Here is a 24,528-nt window from a genome sequence, read left to right on the forward strand (position 1 = left end):
CCTAAACAGCTATATAAAACACATGAAACATACAGGTGATTCCTGATGTTTTTCAGTTTTGTAAAAAACAGCTAAATTTAAAGTCTGCGTGGAAAATATGTATAATTTGTAGTACAGTATTTTTTTCTCTTAAGTCATGGTGAAAAATGATGATTTCATAAAGAGAAATTCTTAATAGCTAGAATATGATGATATTCCCAAAGCAAGGCATTTTAATGTAGCTAATTTGATATTGTCTCTCAGGAGTGGACACGCTTTTTTCTATAAAGTGGCGGATAGTCAAAATTTTCAGCTTTGAGAGCCTTGGGGTCTTCATCAAATTAGTCAACAGTGTCATAATGCGAAAGGAGACAATATGTAATCAAGTGAAGGTGGCTGTGTACCAGTAAAACTAATTTATGGGCACTGAGATTTGAATTCTATACGATTTCACATGTCAGGAAACATAATTCTTTTCTCAATTTTCCAACCTCTTAAATAGGTAAAAATCAGTCTTAACTCGCTGCTCATACAAAAACAGGGGTGAGCCCTAGGTTGCTGACTTCTGGGGTAAACGTTTTGATAGAGCAGGGCCAGAACTTGTGCACCAAACTGTAACAGCACAGAGTCCCATGACCCTCTACTTTACCCTATACCTTTGCTTTAGGACAAAGGATAAGTTGTTCCTCAGTGATGGGATGGGACACGAATCTGCGATCACTGATGGGGTGACAGGTAGGCACTCAGTACCTCAAGTATGAAGTAAAGATGTCTATGGCATGCATTACTTGGTAATAATTAACCAACATGGAAAATTTATCCTTATTATGTTTCAAAACATCTGCTCTTCCGAATTGCATTGTCAAAATGGTCTTGTCAAATTAGGATCTGTTCACACACATTACTTGTTTATTCAGCCCCTATGAAGGAAAGTTGAAATCAAATATATAAAAGCAACTCCATTAGGGCTTTAACAATAGGGCTATCGTTCCTTCATCTAACTCACCAGATATTGGCATACTTTTTAAATAGCCTGCTAGTCAGATGGGCTGTAGCGGATGGCAAAATCTGGTCTGGGGAAACTTGCCTTAGGAGTTGCTGAGGATGGCAAGGGGAACTCTCCCCCTTAACAAAATTGTTTCACTTTCATTAGTGGTCCATTTGGTTTTCCAACAAGAATCATTTAAAGAATTGGTACACTTTGGTGGTACAGATTTTTGAAAATCGGTGCACTAGAGCTTTAGCACCTTTGTTAGAACAACGTTTCAACTGAAATGAACAAACTCAAACTTCATTATTGTTTACTCATCAGCCGAAATCGTCTCTCACCTACATGACAAGGTCATCCAGAATCTATCATTTTGCTTTCCAAAATTTCCCAATATCCTCCCATATTGGGCTGTACCCCTCATATGTATCTGAAAACCTGAATTTTGTATGACCTTCTGTCTATGTTAATTTCCACCTATTTTAAACTCTCCTCTCATTTTTTCTATCCAATCTCAAAAAGCCAGCTTTTGTTTCCAGACTGGCATAATTTGGTTATTTTTCCTAATTGTTACTTATATAATTATTTTATTTTCCACAAATACATTTAAATTTTTGAGTGTAATTTTTTCCACTTATTATTTTTAAAAAGTATGTTCTAGATAGTTTTGAATAAAAGCCTGTATTCAATGAATATTTTCTTATGATTGAATATTATTTTTGTCATTAGAAAAATGTTGAATGTTATTAAATATGTCAAAGAAACTTCTAGAAAAGCTGGCACAACTCTCAGCGATGCTTATATATGCTGTTATATAGAAGCTCTTAATTTAAGGTAACCTCTGTATTATTATTATTATTAGTTTATATCTGGTCTTTCAAAACTAGCAAAAGCAAACCAACCAAAATATTTACTTTTCTTTTGAGTTTCACAAACTTTAGGGGAAGTAGGTTATTGAAACAAGCTATTTAAATTATTTCAGAACACCAAAGACAATATTTGATTTCTTCATGAAGTGCTGTATTAGTGTATCTAGATCTCAACATCTAAAAAGTGTGACATCTCCATTTTTTTTTTTTTCTTCTTCTTGGTATAGAGTAGTAAAAACTTCATGGAGAAAATAATGTCAAGCCCATTTGCAGTAAGAACAATGAAATGAAAGCTTGGAAAACAGTGGCATTCTGGATATCAGCAAGAGATACCAGTTACCCTTGAGTCATTCCAAAGGGCACAATTAATTCTTCAGTTGTGTGTGCTGTTTACATTACTGATTCAATAACATCATGGCTTGAGATTTATTTAATTAGCTTACATGGTTTCTTCAATGAGAGTTGCTCAGTATGCAACAAAGTGTGTGAGCTGTCTGAAGCAGAGGGTCACTTTGCCAGACCAGATCTGGAAGTTGGAACCTGAGGGAGATCCTCCTCTATGACATTTCTCCTCACCAACATCCACTGTACCAGCTCCCTGAGCCCCATCAGGTAGACCACTGAACCCTTTCTTTCTACCGCACCCTGGTGACTGCCTGGGCTCCCTCCACATCTGGAATCAGGCAGTTCATGGTTTTCTCAAGCCTCCTCACTGTAAAAGACTGGTTGCCTTCTTCAAAGAGCCCTGAATCAGCTCATATGTCCACTCCCACTGAAACCCAAAGCCCCTACAGTGCGGGGCTTTGGGTTTTTCACAAAGCTAATTGTGAAAATGCAGCCAAGGGGGAAAGGGGGGAAGGGGTAACCTGGGAGATTGGGATTGACATATACACACTACAATAGATAACTAATAAAAACCTACTGTAGAGCACAGGGAACTCTACTCAGTACTCTGTAATGACCTATATGGGAAAAGAATCTAAAAAAGAATGGATATATGTATATGTAAAACTGATTTACTTTGCTGTACAGCAGAAACTAACACAACATTGTAAATCAGCTGTACTCTACTCAATGCTCTGTGGTGACCTAAATGAGAAGGATATACAAAAAAGAGGGAATATATGTATACGTAGAGCTGATTCACTCTGTTGTGCAGTATACACTAACACAATATTGTAAATCGATTATTCTCCAATAAAAATTAATATAAATGCAATGGAAAGATTAACTTTTTAACTACTTAATCACTAAATCCCGTCACTTTTGCCATATTCTAAAAGCAAATGTGTCCTGACACTAACAGTCACACGTTAGGCTGCAAGCTGTGTGCTTGTGTATGCCTTCTCTTTTTCCCTCCCGTATTCACAGCACTGGAATTCACCATCTCAGCTGAGGCTTTGATGATCAGAATTTCCATAGATTTGGTGGAACCCACCAACCGCCTACAATCCATTGAAGGATATACGCTCCATAGATGGTTGTCTTAGAGACGCGTTTATTTACCTGAATGGATGATCCCCAACTCACTTCACTGAAACCTGGGGAGCTGAGGGTGAGGGGCATAATTCCACGAGGTCTTTGGACTGCATTTCAACACTGTGGCTAATGCCTCCGTTGCTTTTTTCTTACTATTTATCTTGAGCAGCGTTCTGGTCTGGGTATGACCTCACTAGAGCTTCCTTAGATTTATCAGCACAAATGATTGGATGATGACAGGACCAGAGAGGTTAAGTGACTCAGATACCTCTGGGAGGTATATGAGTGATGGCTATTATCTCAAGGCTGCTGAAAACTCTACGTCGGGGGACGGACTCGAGGCAGAGCTTACCTATTACCAACATATCGGAGATAAAGTAAACCATGGCTAACCACGCTGTGTCCAGTGCAGTGCTGGACTCAGTAACCCTTTAGTTGCTGGTTGGGAAGAACTACTTGGGAGGAAGGTAAACCCCAGAAGACCTCTTGATTCTTCTTACCGCGTCTTCATTTCCCTTTAGCCTTTCCCTTTAGCGATTGGCAGCACTGAGCTTCAAGCTAGGAGTGAGCTGTGTAGGCAGGGAAGAGCATTCAGACTTCCCGAGGGTCTGATGGGCTGGTCTCTGTAAGTAAAATGGTGAATAAGAAGTAAACTCCATTTTGCACCTTGGAGTCTACAGGGTTGACAGAAATAAAAAGAGAAATTTATTTGCAATGCAACGGAGCAAGCAAATGACAAAGTCTGTACCAGCTATGATGGGGGTGGGAAGCAAAACATGCTTCACTGTCTGTGGGGCTTCAAGAGGAGTCTTGAATGAGTACATGACACTTCAGTCTTTTAATATGGTTGGGAATTCAAAGCTATTGCAGATAAAAATCTATCCTACCTTTATGGATAACAGAAAAGAAGAACTTCCATCTTTGAATCTCTTCTTCTCTTTCTTGTAGAGTCAGTTGACATTTAATGTCCCAAATTATAAAATTTACCAAACTGTAGAGGCAGACTTGCCCGACAGTACTTGCTTAAGTGTATATAATATCTTCTCAGCCTCATGACTACTGTCGCAAAATGCAGATACACATCAACAATGCAGATCTAATTTAGGCTGAAGGGGATAACGCTGGAAAACTCTGACATTCCGTCCGATTAAATGAACACTCCATGGGTTTTGCTGTTTTTAAATGAAACTCCTTGTGCTTGTCCACGGGACCATAAAATGTGGAACAGTGCTGGAGGCCCCTGCTATTTTTATCTGAAGTGAACAGAAAGTATGACTTTTTTTTTAAAGGAAATGTCATTTTGGTGATGTGTTGGCAGCTACTATCACATGCGCAAGGTGACTTTTAGAACAGTATTTTAAAGTGCTCAAAGTCAGAAACTCAGAATTTTCAGCACCCTGAAAGAATCTTAATGATTAAGACAATATTTCTTCAGATGCTAGACCACAGAGCATTGTTTTTCACTCACAGCTGTACGATTCTAATAAATGCTCAGCAGAGCTAGCTGACTATCTATCTGTAAGTGTGTATCAGTGAAACAGGGTGTATAAATTCTGAACAAGGCATGAAATGACTTAGGATCCCCAAATCTAAACATAGGAGCATAGGAAACGCTGATGTCGGTTGGGGACAAAAATCGATCACTTCAGAGTAGTATAGGTTCAGCTCTCTCTGTGTCAGAAAATCAAACTCAGACTATTTTTGTGTTTGGAAATAGATGGGCTATTTTAGCCCGGTAATTATATTTTTAGCAGTTGAAATATTAGTAAACAGGCCTTGCCAAAATTGATAAAATGTTCTTGTTTTGTTTTCTTTTAAATTCAATCTTACCTATAAGGTTTGTGTGATCAATAAGCTTCAAATGCAGACATTCAAATGGGATTTTGCAATAGAAAGGTTAGAATGTACCTCCTCAGATAAAGTGTTATGTATGGAATTCAAAGTCAGGGTTAGCAAACATATGGAACCTAGAAGGGCCTCCTCGCAAGACAGGTAGACTTATCCAAATTGTGACCCATAAACTGAACCTCAAAAAATGTGATTCGGGGGCTTCCCTGGTGGCGCAGTGGTTGAGAGTCCACCTGCCGATGCGGGGGACGCGGGTTCGTGCCCCGGTCCGGGAGGATCCCACGTGCCGCGGAGCGGCTGGGCCCCTGAGCCGTGGCCACTGAGCCTGCATGTCCGGAGCCTGTGCTCTGCAACGGGAGAGGCCACAGCAGTGAGAGGCCCGCGTACTGCAAAAAAAACAAAAAAACCCCAAAAAAACCAAAAATGTGATTCATCAAAAAAACATAAATCATAGAAGTGTCTCATTCTGGCATTTCTAGGAGATTTTAAAGTTGAAAAAATCCCCAGGTATTTGATACCTTATTATGTATAAGCTTATAGTACTTTGTAATCCACTGCTTAATATCTGTAACCTCAAGAATGCCATCTAATACTTTTTAGTGTTTTCCCCATATAAAATATAAATATAATCTCAAAATATTTGGGGATTAAAAAGAATATAATATATAAAATCGCTAGAGGTTTCGTCTAGCTCTGGTGTCTATGATTCTATTGGTTTTTAGAACAACGGCATATAAATAATGCTGAACCTCAAACTCCAGTGAAATGATTTTTGTTTTATAATATAAAAAGATTATAAAAGTAATACTGATATAATTATAAAAAAGTATTTCAGACCTTTCAGATTATCCTGAGTTTTCAAGATTGTCTGATCGACAACAAAACTCATGTTTCTAACACGTGACCCACTTCTTTTTCTTCCTCGCCTTTGTGCTGCACTGTTACTTCTTCCCTCCTCACCTGAAATTCCAACAACGGTTATTCTTAATCTTCTTGTCAGAGGCTACATAAATAACGCTAGTGCCTGTCTGGGTTGAATGTGCCCTCTGGGGTCAATGGAGAAATTTTTTCATGTGAAAATTTGAACTTTCTCTTGGATAAAGGCCTGTATTATTTTCATAATTCATCCACAATTATGTCATCAGTGCTTTCTTTTTCAGGACTGCTAGGCATAGGGTAATTGATAACAGAACAGCTATACCGTAGAGTGACTTATCTTTATGAAAATAAACCACAGTTAGAGTTTGAAACTTACATGAAAGAAAAATTAATGGGTTAGAGGAGAAAGCATTCTATAAATCACCCCAACTCACTTATCCATTACCAATTGCAGTGATTGGTGAGTGATTCTAGATATTTTATGCTTTCAGTGATCATTAAAGGACAGTATATTGGATGTATGGAACTAGTTTATTAGTTGTCTTGGTCAGTTTATTCAAGATTCTGTACATCTTCCTTCATATGAGGAGACAAAATGAAAAGTGAAGAAGGCGGCTGCAGCACCCGGACTCAGTTTGATTTGCCCAAAACTCTATAACTCTCAGTGCAACCATTTCAACAACTGCAACATGGAAATTGTGATCCTGGGAGATGATGTAAGATTATTTGAAAAGTGCATTGTACTGTTCAGATGCACATTGCTAGATAAGTAGAAAATATTTTAATTAATGCTACATAAATCACTCTGAATTTCTTGGCAAAGGGAGATATTATTTTGAAGATGAATTTGAGAATTAAGCACTTAATGAGGAGTCACCTTATGAATGTAAATTGATTCTTGGGATCTGTGCATCAGCTTGAAGTTTAAGCAAAATGGAAGAGCTGTAAACAGGATTTTATTGTTAAGAAGCAACTTGAACAACTCCTTTAATTCAATGTGTCATTTGAGTTGTTGTTAAATAGCCATAGCTTATTTTGAAATACAAATTAATTATCTATTACAAGCATGCCATTGCTTATCGCCTTCAAACTCTCATTAGTATGCAAATGACTCTAATTAGGTCACTGTCAGACAATATTAGTGCAGAGTCACTTTCCATGGTTTAGAATGAAAGGTTTTGGCTCCTAAATATTTATAAAACTGTTTCTGAAATCAACTTTACTTAATTGGGATTATTCTGGAAGTCTTATTGGTTCAGAGGAAATAATCTTAGACAGCAGAGGAACAAAAATCATCCTTTAAAAAGCACCAAGTTAAAATTGACGCACATACAATTAGACTATTAAAGGAGAATATTCATGTCTGTAATATAAGTGTTCTTTTAAATACTTAAATCACTACATATGTCTCTATATATTTTTATCATCTGTTTTTTATATATCAGCATGAAAACAGAAGATTGATATGACTGTAACATGAACTTTAAAGAATGTTTGGCCTATGAGGAATCTTTTTAACAGTAGAATTATTATTAACAGATATTAATTAATAAAACAGGGCATCTCATAGCTCATTACTATGAGTTCCATACAGTGGATTTTGATTAAGCCAGAAGGATCTCTTTTCATGTGCCCCCCAACTGTGTGATCTACTCAGATCCCAGTAGTTTTCTTTATTTGAACACCCACAGTAAAACTTGTCATTTAGTCTTCCCTTGATGCAAATAAATCATTCATGTGTTGTATCAACGTGATTTATGTCTTATTAGCCCATAACATTAACCATAACATTATGTGTTGCAATGATGGACAATGAAATTTTGAGATAGAATTAGATAAATATGATCATCCATTTCATCAGAATATGCTTATATCCTGTTTTTCATAGATCACCATCAAGGTATAAAGCACATATTTAAATATTTGTATTTCTATACCGTGGCATACTAGATATCCTAAGAAGTCTATACTGAAATGTCTCTAGAACTTCCTGGTAAATTATTTAGTGAGCTTCTGAGAGAATGTGGATGTCAGAGAGCCTGCCAGGAGCATGAAACCGGCATTGTAGACAGTCACTGAAGCGTCGAGTTCTGGGCGTGTGTGTCACTTTTGCTCACCGCAGTGCTTGCAGGAAAATACCAGTATGGGAGGCAAGAGACAGGAGGCTATGCTCCTGCAATTGAAGCCCTCCGTCCCCCAAAGTCTGGAACGCTCACGGTACTATACCCTTCGTAAAAAGGAGCAGTAGAAAAAAATAGGTTTTCTATTCAAAGGGGAATTTTTATCTAGGATCTCAAAAGGGGAAACCTCTCCACAGATACTTAGAGTGGTTAAATTTCTTCCCCATAGGTTCAGGATTTGTACCTTTATTATTTATACTATGGTCACCGTCCAGGAGATGCTAGAGTTGAGAAATTAAGATAACAGAAGCCAAGTTGATAGCTCCGAGCTGGGCCTTGCGGAAGCAAGTGCAGGTCTCTGCTGGAGAGATTGGGTTTTTGGCAGGCATCTCAGCGGTCCTATTCCACATCCAGTGTCTTTTGATCACTCATTTTATATTATATCATCTATTTTGCTGTGTTCTGTGTAATATCTATGTCTTTACCTCTCTCTCAAGGTGTGCCTAATCCATCCGTTGAACTTTAAATTTACAATATATTTCTTTTTCATCCCCAGAAGTTCCTTTTGTTTTTCTCTCTCTTTGATCATCTTTCGTGCCTTCACTTTATTTGGGTACCCAGAAAGCGTGGAAAAGTGTGTCTGGGGAAATACTAACGAGAATTCATGAAACATTTCATATATAGTTGTTGCGTGTTTTAGCTGATGATTGCAGTCTAAGTGACTTGGCTATCTGAATTAGTATTTTATTATTGCTATTCCTCACTCACGGTGACTCGTTTCCTTGTGTGTGAATATTAAAGTTCTAATTTATAAAACTGTCCCCTTAGAAGAATTTATATTTGCCTTTATAATGTGCTGCTGGGAAGTAGCAACCTAGAACATGCATTTAATTTCTGGCCTTTTGGGTTTTTAAAACCAGGCAATATTAATTTCAACTCAAGAAAGGTAAGAACAACCTTATTATAAATTCTCAGGTGGACAGGGCTTCTTTAATGAAATTTTCTAAACTCAAAAAACTTCCTGACTACTCACATTTGTTCACTCAAATAAGGAAAACTACAAGTGCTGCACACCTGAAACTCATACAGTGATGAACGTCAATTATGTCTCAATAAAAATGACAAAAATAAATTGAACGAATAAGCTTGTGTCACTTACTACAAATATTTAGTAGAAAAAAATAGGTTATTGCTTCAAATTGGGGCATGAAAATAATAATTAATATCTATTTTTGCTTATACCCGAAGAATCTACAAGTCTTTAAGATAAATGAGTAGCTAGATATTATACATATTTTAAAAATCAGTTATATTCCTATATGCTAGTCACAGATTGATTTTTTAGAAGTAATTAAAAGGAAGTTACTAATTATAATAGCAATAACGGGGGGTGTGTGGGATGAATTGGGAGACTGGGATTGACATATATACACTAATATGTATAAAATAGATAACTAATAAGAACCTGCTGTATAAAAAACAAATAAAATAAAATTCAAAGATAAAAACAAAACAAAACAGCAATAACAAAAAACATTCAGGTACAAATCTAACAAATGATAAAGTCCTTTGTGTGGAGACACATAAACTTTATTAAGAGATATTAAGGATATATCACATTTGTAGGTTAAGTCTCACTCATATAAAGGTATCATTTCCCCAAAATTACTGTATGAATTTAATTTAATGTTTTCTACATAATTTACTAGAAAACTTGACTATCTTAAATTGTATTTAAAAGAGAGAGTTGCCAAGAACAGCTAGGACTATTAAAGATTAATGTGGGGAAATTTTTCTGACCGGATCTAAGGCCTATAAGCTATAGTTACTGATGAAGAGATAATTAAACATACTTATTTATGCAATAGCAAACAGAGTCCTGAAAAAGAACGTCACATAAGAAAATGTGTAAAATATCATAAAGTCGGCATTGGTCTTTAGTGCACTTACGGTATCAATAGGAATCATTAATAACATATTCAGAAAAAGTAAAATGTATTTTTAATTGAAGTACAGTTGATTTACAATGTTGTGCTAATCACTGCTGTACAGCAAAGTGATTCAGTTTTATATATATATATATGGATATACACTCTTTTTTTGTATTCTTTTCCATTATGGTCTATCACAGGATACTAAATATAATTCTCTGTGCTCTACAGGAGGACCCTTCTCTCCATCCACTCCATACATAAAAGCTCACATCTGCCAACCCTAACCTCCCATGCCCTCAACCCCCTTCCCCTTGGCAACCACCAGCCTGCTCTCCATGTCCATGACTCCGTTTCTACTTCATAGATAGGTTCACCTGTGTCACATTTTAGGTTCCACATGTAAGTGATATCCTATGGTGTTTGTTCTTCTCCTTCTGGCCCACTTCAGTCTGTATGACAATCTCTAGTTGTATCCATGTTGCTACAAATGGCATTATTCCATTCTTTTTTATGGCTGAGTAGTATTCTATTGTATATATGTACCACATCTTCTTTATCTTCTTTATTCATCTGTCAACGGGCATCTGTCTAGGTTGATTCCATGTCCTGGCCACGGCAAACAGTGCTGCCATGAACACTGGGATGCATGCATCCCCTTGAATTAGAGTTTATTCAGGATATATGCCCAGGAGTGGGACTGCTAGATCATATGGCAACTCTACTTTTAGTTTAGAAAAAGTAAAATTGGCCCTCTACACCAAAGACAGAAATTAATTCCAGGTAATTTAAGAGGTTTACACGTGGAGGAAAAATAACTGTAAAAATTTAGAAAATTATACGGAAGCGTGCAGGTTATTTGTCAAATTTCTCCCTACTGTATTCCAACCTTCTATGGTTTTTCTCTGTAAGGCAGAGAGCTAGAAGTCTGAAAACTATATTTCCAAGATTTCATTACCTGCTAGTTTCCATTTTTCCTTTATCGTGTTTCTTTGTTCCATGGCAGTAGCCAGAATTCAGCAGCCTCATAGCAGCTCGCGTCCCTGGCCTGTTTCTCCAAGGGAAGTATCAGCATCAGGGTGCTCCAGCCTCCTGGGCTCCTCCTAAGATGCAGGCAGGGATACAGGCTTTGCACATCGGCCATTCTAACGAGAGCCGTGGCAGCAGCTTCCCCGTTAAAGTGTTAAAGCTCTCGCGGCTCTGGGTCAAGAGTTGTTGTCTGTTTTTACTTCCTCATCTTTCCAACATTTTGTAAATAATGTCTTGCATTACTTTCACTCCATTCGATATACTTAAAGGAGTTCTGTTTTCCTGACACACTATTAACTGATAGAAGGGAAATACACTTATATTCTCAGATCTGCTTGTGAAAAATGTGAAATACGAAGCAATTGTAGAACTATAAACATATGATAGTGATGATATCTAGGATGAGGAGGAAGAAATTGTGGTAATTGAGGTGAGACAGGGCAATCTTTAAAGCCAACTCCAGCTATGTTGGCTATTCTTGATTATCCTAATTTGCAGGGGCCTGGGTAATTTTTACAGACTATTTTATACAATGTTGCATATCTGAAATTAACACAATAACATACATTATTATTACTTATGATATATAAAAATATATAATGTAGAGTTCTTCAGAATACATCTTCAAGCAACAAAAAATTGATGTTTTCTGACTTAAGAACCATATGGAAAACAATGAACCAGCCCTACTTCTGGCATTGCTCCCTGTAGAGTCGCTTTGACATAGCAATTGGAGGAATCCTGTTAATGTTCAAGTGAAACCCTCCAATGGCTTCTATCTCATTCCCAGCAAAAACCAAAACCCCTCCTATGCCCTCTCAGACTCAACATAGTCTGGCTTCTCATTACTGCGTGACATCTAGTATCCATTTCTTTGTTCTCTTTGGTCAGCCAGGCAGAGCTCGGGTGTGTTTCTTGAATACATCAGGCAGGCCCTCATCCAAGCAACAGGAAATTCCTTCTGCTAGCATCAGCTAACTTGCTCACTTCCCTCCTAACTTTATTCAAAATCCACCGTCTCTGAGGGGCTTCCCATGGATAGCCCTCCCTCAGGCATTTCCAATCTCACTAAGCAACATTTGTTTTTTCCTTTCTAGCACTTAGCATTTAACATGCTATTTTTCTTATTTTTGTTACTACTTGCTTCTCCACTAGATCATAAAGTACATACAAGGGAAAGATTTTTTGCAGGAAACTGGCTTGGCATTATAAAGCATTTAATACGTATTTGTTGAATGAATAAACAAACAAATGAATATCATATCTTCCCACTGCAGACGGGTTATATTGCAATCAAATTTTTCTGCATCCTTTGTCAATATTCTTTAAAGATACGGAGTATTTTAAAAAGGATTGATGGAGGATTTGAAAAACTAACTGTAGAAAAACACTTTTTTGAAACATTAAACTATTACATGAAAGGTTAGGAACTGAATGTGAATTATCTTTGTACTTAGCACTGATTTGAATGATTCTCTTTTTATGTTTAAAATCAGTATGATTGATAATGTTAATTTTGTGTATTCGTAGACTTAACCTCCATTAAACTAATTTTTTGGTGAGTTTTTTAATTCTTGTAGTTCAATTGCTTATAGCACATACAAAAATTAGGACAAAATCTACCTCTCGGAACTTTTATGAGTGTTTTATAACTATAGAAATAGATTCTTATATATATGAGTATCTCTAGGATGGTTTATTAGAACATATCAGGACCATTGCATTTCTGAGATATTATTTTTAACTGAGTGCTTGATGGAAAATTTCATATATCTCAAAACCAAATGCTTCTAGTGGAGGTGATTTGCAGCCAAGCAGTTTCCTGATGACAAAAATATTAGAATATTATCATGTCATCTATTAATAAAGTGCTATTTTGGCAATTTTTGACACATTGAAGTAGGCTATCTGTGTGCATTATTCTGGTAATCACTCATGTGTTCAGTATTTATAATCAGAACATTCATCCTCGATGAGACCCTTCACAGAATCTTACTATTCATTTTTATTTAGTTTTTTTTCATATTAAGTATTATAAACCGAAACTACTGTAACTGGAAAATGTTAGCGTGATAAATACAAAGATATTATCATCTTTTTCTCAGCTGAATGCACAGACATTTTAATGCTATTTTTCTGAATATAGAGGAATTTTCCTCACACTTCATACATTAGAGGCATTTATTTTGTTGTTATTGGTGATGATGGTGATAATGACTATTGGTAAGACATATTTAAAATCCCCCACTAAAGTTTTATACTCTGTAGGAAGCATTTTTCTGGGTTATAAACAGATAGTATTAAACTATGTATGATAATTTCACTTTCTTTTTCCTTTCACTGATTTTAACAAATTGTCACTATCAAGTTCTCAGTAATGAGACATTCATGTGCCGATCCTGTTTTCTATTGTTTGTCCCTGGGTCCATCTAGAAGATGAGATAATTAAATTACTAAATTTGAAAATGCAGCATTATTTAAATCCCAGGGATAAAAATGAACGAAAGCCCTGGCATTGCAGTCACAAGTCCCAAGGTCAAGTACTACCTACTCATAAATTAGGGTCTTGAGCAATTTTTTTTTTTTTTAATTTCCATTTTCTTTCCTGTAAAATTCTTCCCTGAACTCTCATGGTTCTGCAGAAGTGTCTCAAAGAAGTCAGCTCCAAATTATATGAGGAGAAAACCATCTCCATTTCATCTGGAGAAGCTCTGCTTTTAATATACTTTATATCTATCGTTCCTAAGATTTACCCATGTTATGTTTCTATTACGTTTATATTCATATTTCATGATCGTCAGTCAGTCAACATATACTATGAATCTGATAGCTGCTAAACACATTTTTATGATTGATTTATAAGTTTTTGTTTGAGTATTTTTTGTTTGATGATTTGCTTATTCTTGTGATTTTGTTCCAACAATCATTTAAGAATGTAGCTCAATGATATGGAATTTTCTGTTTAAAAATGTTGACTTCAATAAAGTCAGTATAACATTAAAACTGGTCACACAGAGTTTGAGATTTCCACATATAGATCACATAAAACCTGCAAAAAAAAAACACTTCATTTCACTAAATCAGTAAATTCCAAACACCCTTCTGTCCCAATACCTTTGAGTGATAGGCTACATTTTCATCAATAAGAGTGGCACTTTGTAGTATTGTTTCTGACGTAAGAAATGGTCAGATTTGCAATTCCTAATTGGTTGGATTAGTTTTTAAGACCTGCTTAACCCTAAAGTACAGAGACTTATGCAGTAGTCAACCTATGGCACATAATTCCTGGCCATGGAAAGATCTATTTTCATAATTAGAAATTTTTATTTATGAAATTATAACACTAAATTTGATGTTAAATGACCATATTTCTACATAATCATGAGTACTGAAGAAATGGAAGAGAAATGAAATACTTTGTTTCTTAATTCCAAGGGATATCACTCTTTTTTCCAACTATAGAGATTTGATCATCTCAGAGCATTTTTTTCTAAATCTTCAAGGAACAAAATAGTTATACTAGTCATGTAACATTTTATGGAGGGATCTAAGAACAGATATTCATAAAGAAGAGTGTTTGAGAGTACTGGATAGGAACCACTAGATATCTCTTTTTTTAAGTATTTTTAATACCTCAAAAACTAACTGATAACTTATCTGGATAATAGATTACACATTTCTCTATGTTTTACAGTGAAAATGTGTGCCAAAAATAATCAGAAAACAGACTGTGAGAAGCTAAAATGTAAACTTATTGGTAAGACCACATAATATTTCCAGCACCTTCTCCATCTGATTGGACGTGGTAATGTCCTTGATTCAACACAGTATTGCATAAACGGTTATTCACTATGTGTTGGTTGAATTAGGATGTTTTAAAAATATTAGATATGTTGTTTTTTAAAGTTAAAAGGGGAGCAGACAGCATCTAGTCCAATTCTAGGCACATATAATGAGCTCAGTTCTTATTTCTTAAATATAAGAGTTTATGAATAATTGGATAAGTAAATTAATGAATGAGTATTTGAGGCTGTTTAGTGGCTTAAGTCTAAAGACCAAGGACTCTGGAATGAGATCGCATGCATGGCTATCCCTCAGGTTCTGAGTTCATAAAATGGAAAGTATCTGCTTAATTTATTTTCCCAAAGAGGTAGGAGCCCACAATATTAATGGCAGGAATTCGTATAACAGCACTTGGCAGGAGAGGGGAGCAAAGACATTTGCAGGAGGCTGTTGTGCCTGAATCAAGGAAGGCAGCAACCTGTAGCAAAACTGAGTGAAAACTTGGGCATTTTGACAAAGTAAATGTCATTCTCCAGTGGCTAGGGGGAGAGGAAGCTTCTCTGTAGAGTCCAATGGATGATGTGACAGAAGGTCACAAGACAACTGAGGATCTTCTAGAGCAAATTAGTTCTCATAATATCCCAAGGAAAAACTCTTCAATATTAAAAAAAAAAAAAAAAAAAAAGGTTGCATGGTTACATGAAAAAATCACCCTTTTGAGTCCAAACCGAAAAGATGAAGCTATTGATATAAAAGCACTGTGTAGGCAGGAAGGCATGGCTTGTAAAAGAAAATAGAAACCCATTTTTTCCACCTTTAAGATATTTTACAGTAAATGAATTAGTTTTAAAGTACCTTGAAAGTGTAAAAAAAAAAGTGTAGCTAAAAAAGAATCAACATTTCTACCACATGGGGAAAAATTCTGACTGAATTTAAAATGTTTAGCTGGCATTATGCATGGGTACAATGGAAGAAGCCCACACATAATAAAAACTATTATGTTCATTTTTCTGTTGTTTGTAGTGTAGCCATCAATGAAATTGGGAAAAAATGAATCAAAGGAAAAAGGAGCATGCTATTTTGTTCATTTAATTATTGATTGATTGATTCATTCATTTATTAGTGTTCCTTATGTGTAACTTATATATATTTGAAATGAGGTTTTGTTGCTTTGATTTGTTCCTGTTTTTGTTTTGTCTTAGAGATAAATTGTCAGAGATAAATGTTCTGAAATGTTTCTTCCTTATTTCCTTCCTCCTTCTTTCTTCCCTCTACCCCTTCCTCCCTTTTTTCCTTCTTCCCTTCCTTTCTAGAAACATCTTCTTGTTTACTTCTTCCTTATAGAAATATGATTTTTACTACAAGCAAATAGCATTAAAACAAAACCTTTGGGATTTTCTTTTTATTTGGAATTTTTTCCCCCATTGGATTGCTCACTGTGATACTTCCTTAAACATGTAAACAAATAATTTATTGTCTTATTCTTATCCTTTCTCCATTTATAAGCAGTAATTTGCATCTTTGTGTGTGTGTGTGTGTGTGTGTGTGTGTGTGTGTGTGTGTGTGTGTGTGGTGGCAAGTGAAAATAGTCGTCACTGAATCCAACTGGGCTTTGGTTTCTTAAATTCCATATCTATTCTCAGTGATATAAATAGATCCTTGAATATTACGTTTTAAATCAGGTTTCCATGTTTAATCATATTGTTTATGATAATTGTGGATTTGTAGAGTTGTTTCTCAAAAAATTAACAAACCTAACAAAACTATTTTTATTATTCTTACTTCCACATATTAAAATTTTTCAGGGACTTCCCTGGTGGTCCAGTGGTTAACACTGCACTCTCCTAATGCAGGGGGACCGGGTTCCATCCCTGGTCGGGGAACTAGATCCCACATACCACAGCTAAGACCTGGCAGAGCCATAAATAAATAAATAAATATTTTTAAAAATAAATAAAAATAAAATAAAATTTTTCAGCACCTATGGATTTTGTTTTTTGCATTTGCTAGCCAAATCTACATATAATTTTATACTCTGAATTTAAAAATATTTTAATAGATTTTTTTAGAGCAGATTCACATCGAAATTGAGCAGAAGCTACATTCAGCATATATAGCATTTTTTAATATGACCATATAATTAATTTTAATTTGGGATAATTTAGTAGATAGAGCAGTCATTTTAAGTGCATCTCAATTTTTATCTCTTTGATAATTCATTCAGAGAAACAGTATTCCAAATGTTACCTTATTTAAATTTAAAAGAAATTACTGTAAAAACCAAGCAAATAAGCTATACCTTCAGAGATTTTAAAAGTAATTAAATTCTGTGTATACATAAGTGAGTCTGCTATACTCTTAACTAATACAACATATAAGTTTAAATATCAGATGAAAACCAATGTGGAAATTGTAGTAAAGATAAAAGAGCACTAAAAATATGATGCAGGATTAACTGTGGTCTACTGAAGAAAGGAAACTTGATCTCAATATAAGATTTATATTTACTAAAAGATTCAATGTAGTTACTAAAGTATTGATAATTATTCAATTTTACACACCATTTTCTTGACTTTTCCTTCACATTTGCCTGCTCTCCTGAATCTCTGGGTCACTTTATATTTGCTCTATCTTTGTGTACATCCTGATTTTACGTGCGTGGATTTTCATTAAGTGGCCTCCCAATTAACGTAGAAATAGTACCATCAAGCTTAAGAAAAAATAAATCCAAAGCCTTATTTTCAACTATGTAAGAAATGTTTCAGACTAGGAAGCTCTTTTGTAATGAGTCAGTGACACAAAAACAGCTGCATAGTCATATAATTTCTTGAAGCATTATTTATAAATTTTGCAGTGATAATTATAGTGGTAATTGAGAAAAAAAAGAGTACAGCACTGGCAATGAAAGTAACAAAGGTAACATCAGAAAAATTGGAATTGATAATTCTTAATAATTTCAGAAAAGAAAACTATTGAATTTATTTATTAGTATATATTTATTTATTAGTATATATTATAAAATTGAATGGGATTTTAAAGTATTTTACCGGAGGTTTGTTTTCTTCCCCAAAGAACACTGATTCTAGAAGTCTGTTTAATTATCCAGACTTTATGTAAGATAAGAAATAACTTAAGTTTTAATTATCAAAATATATGTTTTTCTTGACTTTTGATAATAAAAAAATATTGACATGGATTTTCATTGCCAATATGTTACAAAATTATTGAAACAAAGCTTAAACAACAAAGCCAGTCCCACAACAGGGCTCAACACACCAGTTAAGAAAAGACTAAACTAAAATTGATTCTTCTTGAACCTGCCCTGAGGTTCACTGAATTAATATTTTGGTGGAGTCAGGGAAAGAGAGAATTATGAGGCTCATGGAATTTGGGGTTAATGAATTCCTTTTACCATCCTGGGTTTTACACTTGGCATCATTATCCAAAATGATTCAGTTAATGTCAGGAGTTAAGAAGGGGCAAGAAAAAAGATCATGGACGGGTGATTTAATAGGGGGTTATATGCTTATATTATTTGTCAAACCCTTAAGTAAGTAAAAAAATATAGAACATAGGCATGAATAATGTCTAATATCTTACTGTATCACTTTATTCTAAAATAGCAGATATGTTTATTTTTTCTCCTAATTATATGCTCAAGCTTGATAGATTATGATGTAACTACTGTTTCAAATTTTCAAAGAAACAGTCCAGGCTAACTGTTTAAGCACAAACCTAATTTGTGTGTAAAATTTTATCTTTTCCAGGGAGCCCTATAATTTACCTTGGATGTTACACAACTACAGAGAGGATAGTTTAAAACAAGACAAGCATATCCAGGGATGAGATGGCAGAGAGAAGCAAATGATCAAGGACCATATCTTGGAAAGTACACATGGTTAAGAAACAGAGAGAGTAAAAGGAATGTAAGATAAATGAGTTAGAAAATTATATAGAAAATGAAAAGAAATATAATCATTTATTCTAGTGAAGATAGGGGTAAAGAGCAGCAAAATCAGTGTACGATGCTCTTTAAGAACTGAAAGGGTTATCTAACAGAGAATGATGACTTGTTATATAAGAATAAAAAGGCTCTTAGCCCTTTGAGAGCACAATTGATAGACCCACAGGATCAGGGCCACGAAGTAAGTTTCAGTAGTTATGTCACAAGGTGGAGTTTAAAAGGGTATAAGGAAGTAAACAAATCTACAGTCTTTATGGCTAAAGGCTACCAGAAACAAGACTGAATGCAAAAATCTGGAGAAATTTCAAATAGGTATAAATAAGATGGCCAACTCAATTTATTATTCTTTGTCTTCTTCCCTGTTATAAATACACATTGCAGACTCATCTTTACAGAAGATGAATTAATTGCACGACTGCTTCAGATTTAAACATATCTGGGAAAATAAAACTTATCTGTAAAAAGCTTTTATAATTAATTGATATAGTATGAATTAAAAAGAAAGTCAACATTTTTTTTCTATTCCTTTGATGGAGAGAGGAAAAAAAAATGGAAGAAGGCTTTGACAAAGAAATGCTTTTACTGTTCAAAGGGAACTTGTTTAGGAAACGGAACACATTAGCATCTGATGCTAGAGCTTTCCTTTCAAAGTGAAATTAAGCTGAGTAATAATAACTTCCTCCCTTCTGCTTTCTTTAAATAAATACATTCAAACATAAAACCTTGCATTGTGGCATGAGGCTTACAGCTTCTTTTACCTTTAATCAGACCAGGCAAGCCATGGGTTAAGAATGATATGTTAATGAGAGAAGGGAGTAGAGGCAGCCTCAGGATGTAAAGAACTTTTAGTCTTCATGATTGTGTGGAGATTTTCCTTCACTTGTTAGCCTCCATGCATTTTTGTAACACATAAAAGACCATATGGATTTCCAATTGTAAAGGCACTTTGACTTGGGTGTTTATATTGCTTTGCCAAGAATTTACATTTCCTTAATGGTAGATTCAGCCTTCAGGGACTGCTTCCTCTTCCCTCAGCCTACAAATCCAAAGACATTCTTTGACCATCTCCTATCCCTCGGACCCCTAAGCTCCTCTTCACCCCCCTCTTTCTTGTTCCCTAAAAACTCTTGTTTATTCCCCTAGTTTAATTGAGAAATTTACCACTTAGATTTAAGTTTTCTTCTCCAACCCATGTTCTGCTTTAGTCCAATGTCTCAAACTAGACATCACATATTATAGTTATGTAGAACTAATGTTCATTTATATTTACCCATATAGTTAAATCACATTTTTTAACCAGTGTTTTTATGTGTCAAATCTACACTCTAAAATCATTTTCCACATTCCTGAAGTGTGTCTTTCACAATTTACTTAGTGAAAGTATGTTGGTGATAAACACTTTTGAGTTTTAGATGTCAAAAATTGTAAAATTTCATTCTCGATTGGAATTTTGAATTTTAAGTTCTATTTTCTCTTAGAACATTACAATTATTATCTCACTGCTTTCTGGCTTTCTATCATTGTTGCTGTCAGTCAACGGTCAGCCTAATGGCTCTTCGCGGGTGATTTGTCTTTTCTCCCTGAATGTTTTTAATTTATTTTTTCTTTGAAGTCACTTCACTTCAGTGTGAAATGTGTGGATTACCTTTTACTTGTAATTTCTATGCTTCCTGGATCTGAAGTTTACTGTCTACTAGCTGGAAAACTTTCACACACTATTTCTTTGAATGGTGCCTCTTAAAGTTTGTTTCTCCTTCTTTCCCTTTGGAAAATTAATTAAATGTATATTAAAATGTTTCTATTTTCTACACAGTTTTTAACATTTCTTTCATAGTTCCATATCTTTTTCTCTCTGGACTGTATTCCGATAGCTTTGAGGATATCTCTCCATCTATGTCTAATCCATTGAGTTGCAATTTTTCAATTGTAGTTTTCATTTCCAGGTATTCTTTTCATTATTTTTAAAACCTGTTGGTTTATTTCTTAAATGTTGCTCATGTCTTCATAATTGCCTTCCTAAAAGCATATTAAACATACTTATTCTATATTTTGTGAGTTATAACTCCAAAACCTGAAGTCTCTGTGTTGTGTTTGTCAATGCTCATTCATGGTACCAAGCTGCCCTGGGTATTTTATGTCACCGTGAGTCCCAAATTCTTTGAGGCCTAGGTTGAAGTTTGTTTGTTTTTCTTTAAAGGTTTGTGTTTTCTTCTGAAAATGCCTGAGGATAATAACAATCTTAGTCCACTATAAATTAAATACTTTTCTTGAGGATTTTGGGGATATCTAGGTGACATGAATATATATATCAAAACCACATGAGGCGTGATTTGTAGCTGTGAATTTTCAGGGAAAATTTTCCCCTTCTATCTAGAACTAAGGTTTAAAAGAATCAGGAATATTTTTTGACTGTGTACTTAGTGGAATATTTGTACAATTCTTACCTTTAAATATGGGTATAGCTTATAGGATCTCAGTTTCATGCAACCAACTTCATTGCCTTTTTCCTTATAAATTCCATCACCATTTCCCCCCTAGTTAGGAATCTTCACTGCCCTTGACCCCTGTAATTCCCTCACTTTCCCACATCTATTGATGGTGATATGGCTTGCATTTTAGTCCCTGGACATAGGGTTCTATCTCAATTTACCAAATGCAAACAAGCCCATAACACTGCTGATTTGCTTCTGGATGATCTGATCCTGTGTGTATGCTTATTTAAAAAATCTGTATTATACACAAAAGGTTCTCAATACTTATTCTGAAATGAATAGATAAATGAATAGTGCAGTCCAATAAACAAAAAGTTTTCAAAGTCTACAACAAACAACAGTGGCTTGTTCATGATGAAATATAGGATCGTATCCTGTGTCAAATATAATGTAAACTAATTATATGGTCATTGAAGGAATAAGTGCCCCATCTTCATTTCTAAAACTTTTATTATTGTTATGGTATACTTGTCATTAAGATAAGAGTTATGTTGCAATTATGCAACCATTATGCTATTAATTTATTCCCTCTCCCTCCTAGCTTTTGCTATCTCAAACCATAAAACCATCTGGGAATCTATTCTGGCACAAAACATACATTTGGGAAGAACATGCAATTTTATTTTTGCTCATAAGCCATATAAATTCTATTCAGAGCATTTTCTATAACATCTCTACAGTTAGATTTCAACCTAAAAATAAATTCTTAAATATTAAATAGATCTGGTTGTTACTGCTTCTTAATGAATTAGTAACCAAACCCCCCTTTTATGACCAAAGGCACTATAATATCCTTGGGTTTTTAGGGTCAGATTCAAATACACTGCAACATATTTTGTTTATATTAGTAGTGCACATTTTTTTGATACAATTAAACCCTAGAGTCCACCACCCTCTCTGCTCTCAGGTGGAGTGTCCCTCTCTGTATTCTTTGGATCCTAAGTGTTTGAAGAGCACCTTATCTCTGAGAACATGGGTTTCAGGAATACATTGCCTGGATGTCCCACCCATTATTTTGCCCCATTATTATTCACCACCTGCAAAATGGGATGATAAAGAAACTTATCACATGAGGTAATTATAATTTTTAACTGAATCAATACACATAAGGTGCTTAGAAGTGTGTCTAGCACTGAAAAAAATTCCTTAATATATGACTAGTAGTAATGTCTTAATTCCCGTGGATTTTAATACAGTTAGAGGCTCAATGTTTCAAGTCTAAATAATTCCACAAGCTTCAAAAGGTACAACTTTCCTCTGATTCTTCTACTTTTATAAGAATGACACACCAACTTAATATTACCTGTGCAGTCATTTTCTCTGCTGAACACTAATGTTATCATCCTTTGTCTATCATCTCAAATTCACGTTTTGTTATTAATCTATTGCTGCAGTGTAACGTGTGGCATAAAATGACATGTCTTTAATATCTCTCAGTTTCAAAGGGTCAGGGTTCTGGACACAGCTTAGTTGGGTCCCCTGCTCCAGAATCTCTCACAAGGTTGCAAACAGGGTGTTTTTTTGTACCTTATTGAAGTATAGTTGATTCACAATGGTGTGTTACTTTCAAATGTATAGCAAAGTGATTCAGTTATATATTATATATATATATATATATATATATATATATATATATATATATAGACATATATTCTTTTTCAGATTCTTTTCCCTTATAGGTTATTACAAGGTATTGAGTATAGTTCCTTGTGCTATAGGTCCTTGTTTGTTATCTATGTTATATAAAGTAGTGTGTATATTTTAATCCCAAACTCCCAATTTATCCCTCCCCTTTTTCCCTTTGGCAATGATAAGTTTGTTTTCTTTCTGCGAGTCTGTTTCTGTTTTGTAAATAAGTTCATTTGTATCATATTTTAGATTCCACATATAAGTCACCTTACATGATATTTGTCTTTGTCCATCTTACTTCACTTAGTATGATCACCTCTAGGTCCATGCATGTTGCTGCAAATGGCATTATTTCATTCTTTTTAATGGCTGAGTAATATTCCATTGTATATATGTACCACTTCTTCTTCATCCATTCATCTGCTGATGGACAGTTCCGTTGCTTCCGTGTCTTGGCTATTGTAAATAGTGCTGCAATGAATAGTGGGTGCATGTATCCTTTCAAATTATGGTTGTCTCTGGATACATGCCCAGGAATGTGATTGCAAGATATATGGTAGCTCATTTTTAATTTTTTAAGGAACTTCCATACCGTTTTGACCAGGACTGGAGTCTGATTTGAAAGCTTGCCTGGAGAATTGTGTCTTCTCACTGTTCAACAACACATAGCATTTGTTTCAATTGGACATGCTTCATAGCCCTCTCAGAAATGAATTCCCATTTCAATATCCTTTTATTCAGTAATCAATTCCCAAATACCTACTCTGTTCTTATATGAGATGTTCCGAAGTCATTTTGCCAGCTTGACTTGGAAAGCATCTTGCCATTTCTGGAACATGGCCCTACCCTCCAAGTCTTAGCCATTCCTCCACCCTCACAGAACATCTTGTCTGCATTCTCCAGACAACAGTACTTGTTCCTTCTTCTTACCTCTCATTTTACGTTTAGAACCACACATTTTGGCAGTGAGATTTTCTCCGATTTGTTCATATTGGTCATATGGAAATAGATATTAATGGAATCATAAATAACTTGAATGTAAAATCCATGCCTTATTTTTGACTTGCACAATCCCCAGCACAGATCTTGGAAATTTGGTACAAATAATAATAACTATTATTATTAAATGATTGTCTAATTGAATGATTTTTCAGCATGGAGATCTTGTTATTTAGTATTAGAAAAGTAATGCTGTGCTCTGGTAGGATCTTGGAAAACACCGACAGGATTTTTATTTTAAATTGTGGTTTCCTGAATGCACCTTTAGAACAAGTGCCTTTTCTATTCTTTATTCTGGAAGAAATACTACCAATTATAAGTTATCCCTGCAATTACAGATTCAAGGCTTGAGTTTACAAATAACACTGAGCAAAAATATTTCCTTCTAAAATATTTTAAGGGCAGGTTTTATTTAGCATTGTGTATATGTTACAAAATGGTGTGATGATGTTGTAGCAAATTTAACTAGTTTGGTTAAACAATAATACACATGGCCAGGAACAGGAAACAAAATCTCTAGTTCCTCAATGTGGCCAAAG

The sequence above is a fragment of the Kogia breviceps genome, chromosome 16, assembly GCF_026419965.1.
Source record: "Kogia breviceps isolate mKogBre1 chromosome 16, mKogBre1 haplotype 1, whole genome shotgun sequence".
Lineage (NCBI taxonomy): Eukaryota > Metazoa > Chordata > Mammalia > Artiodactyla > Physeteridae > Kogia > Kogia breviceps.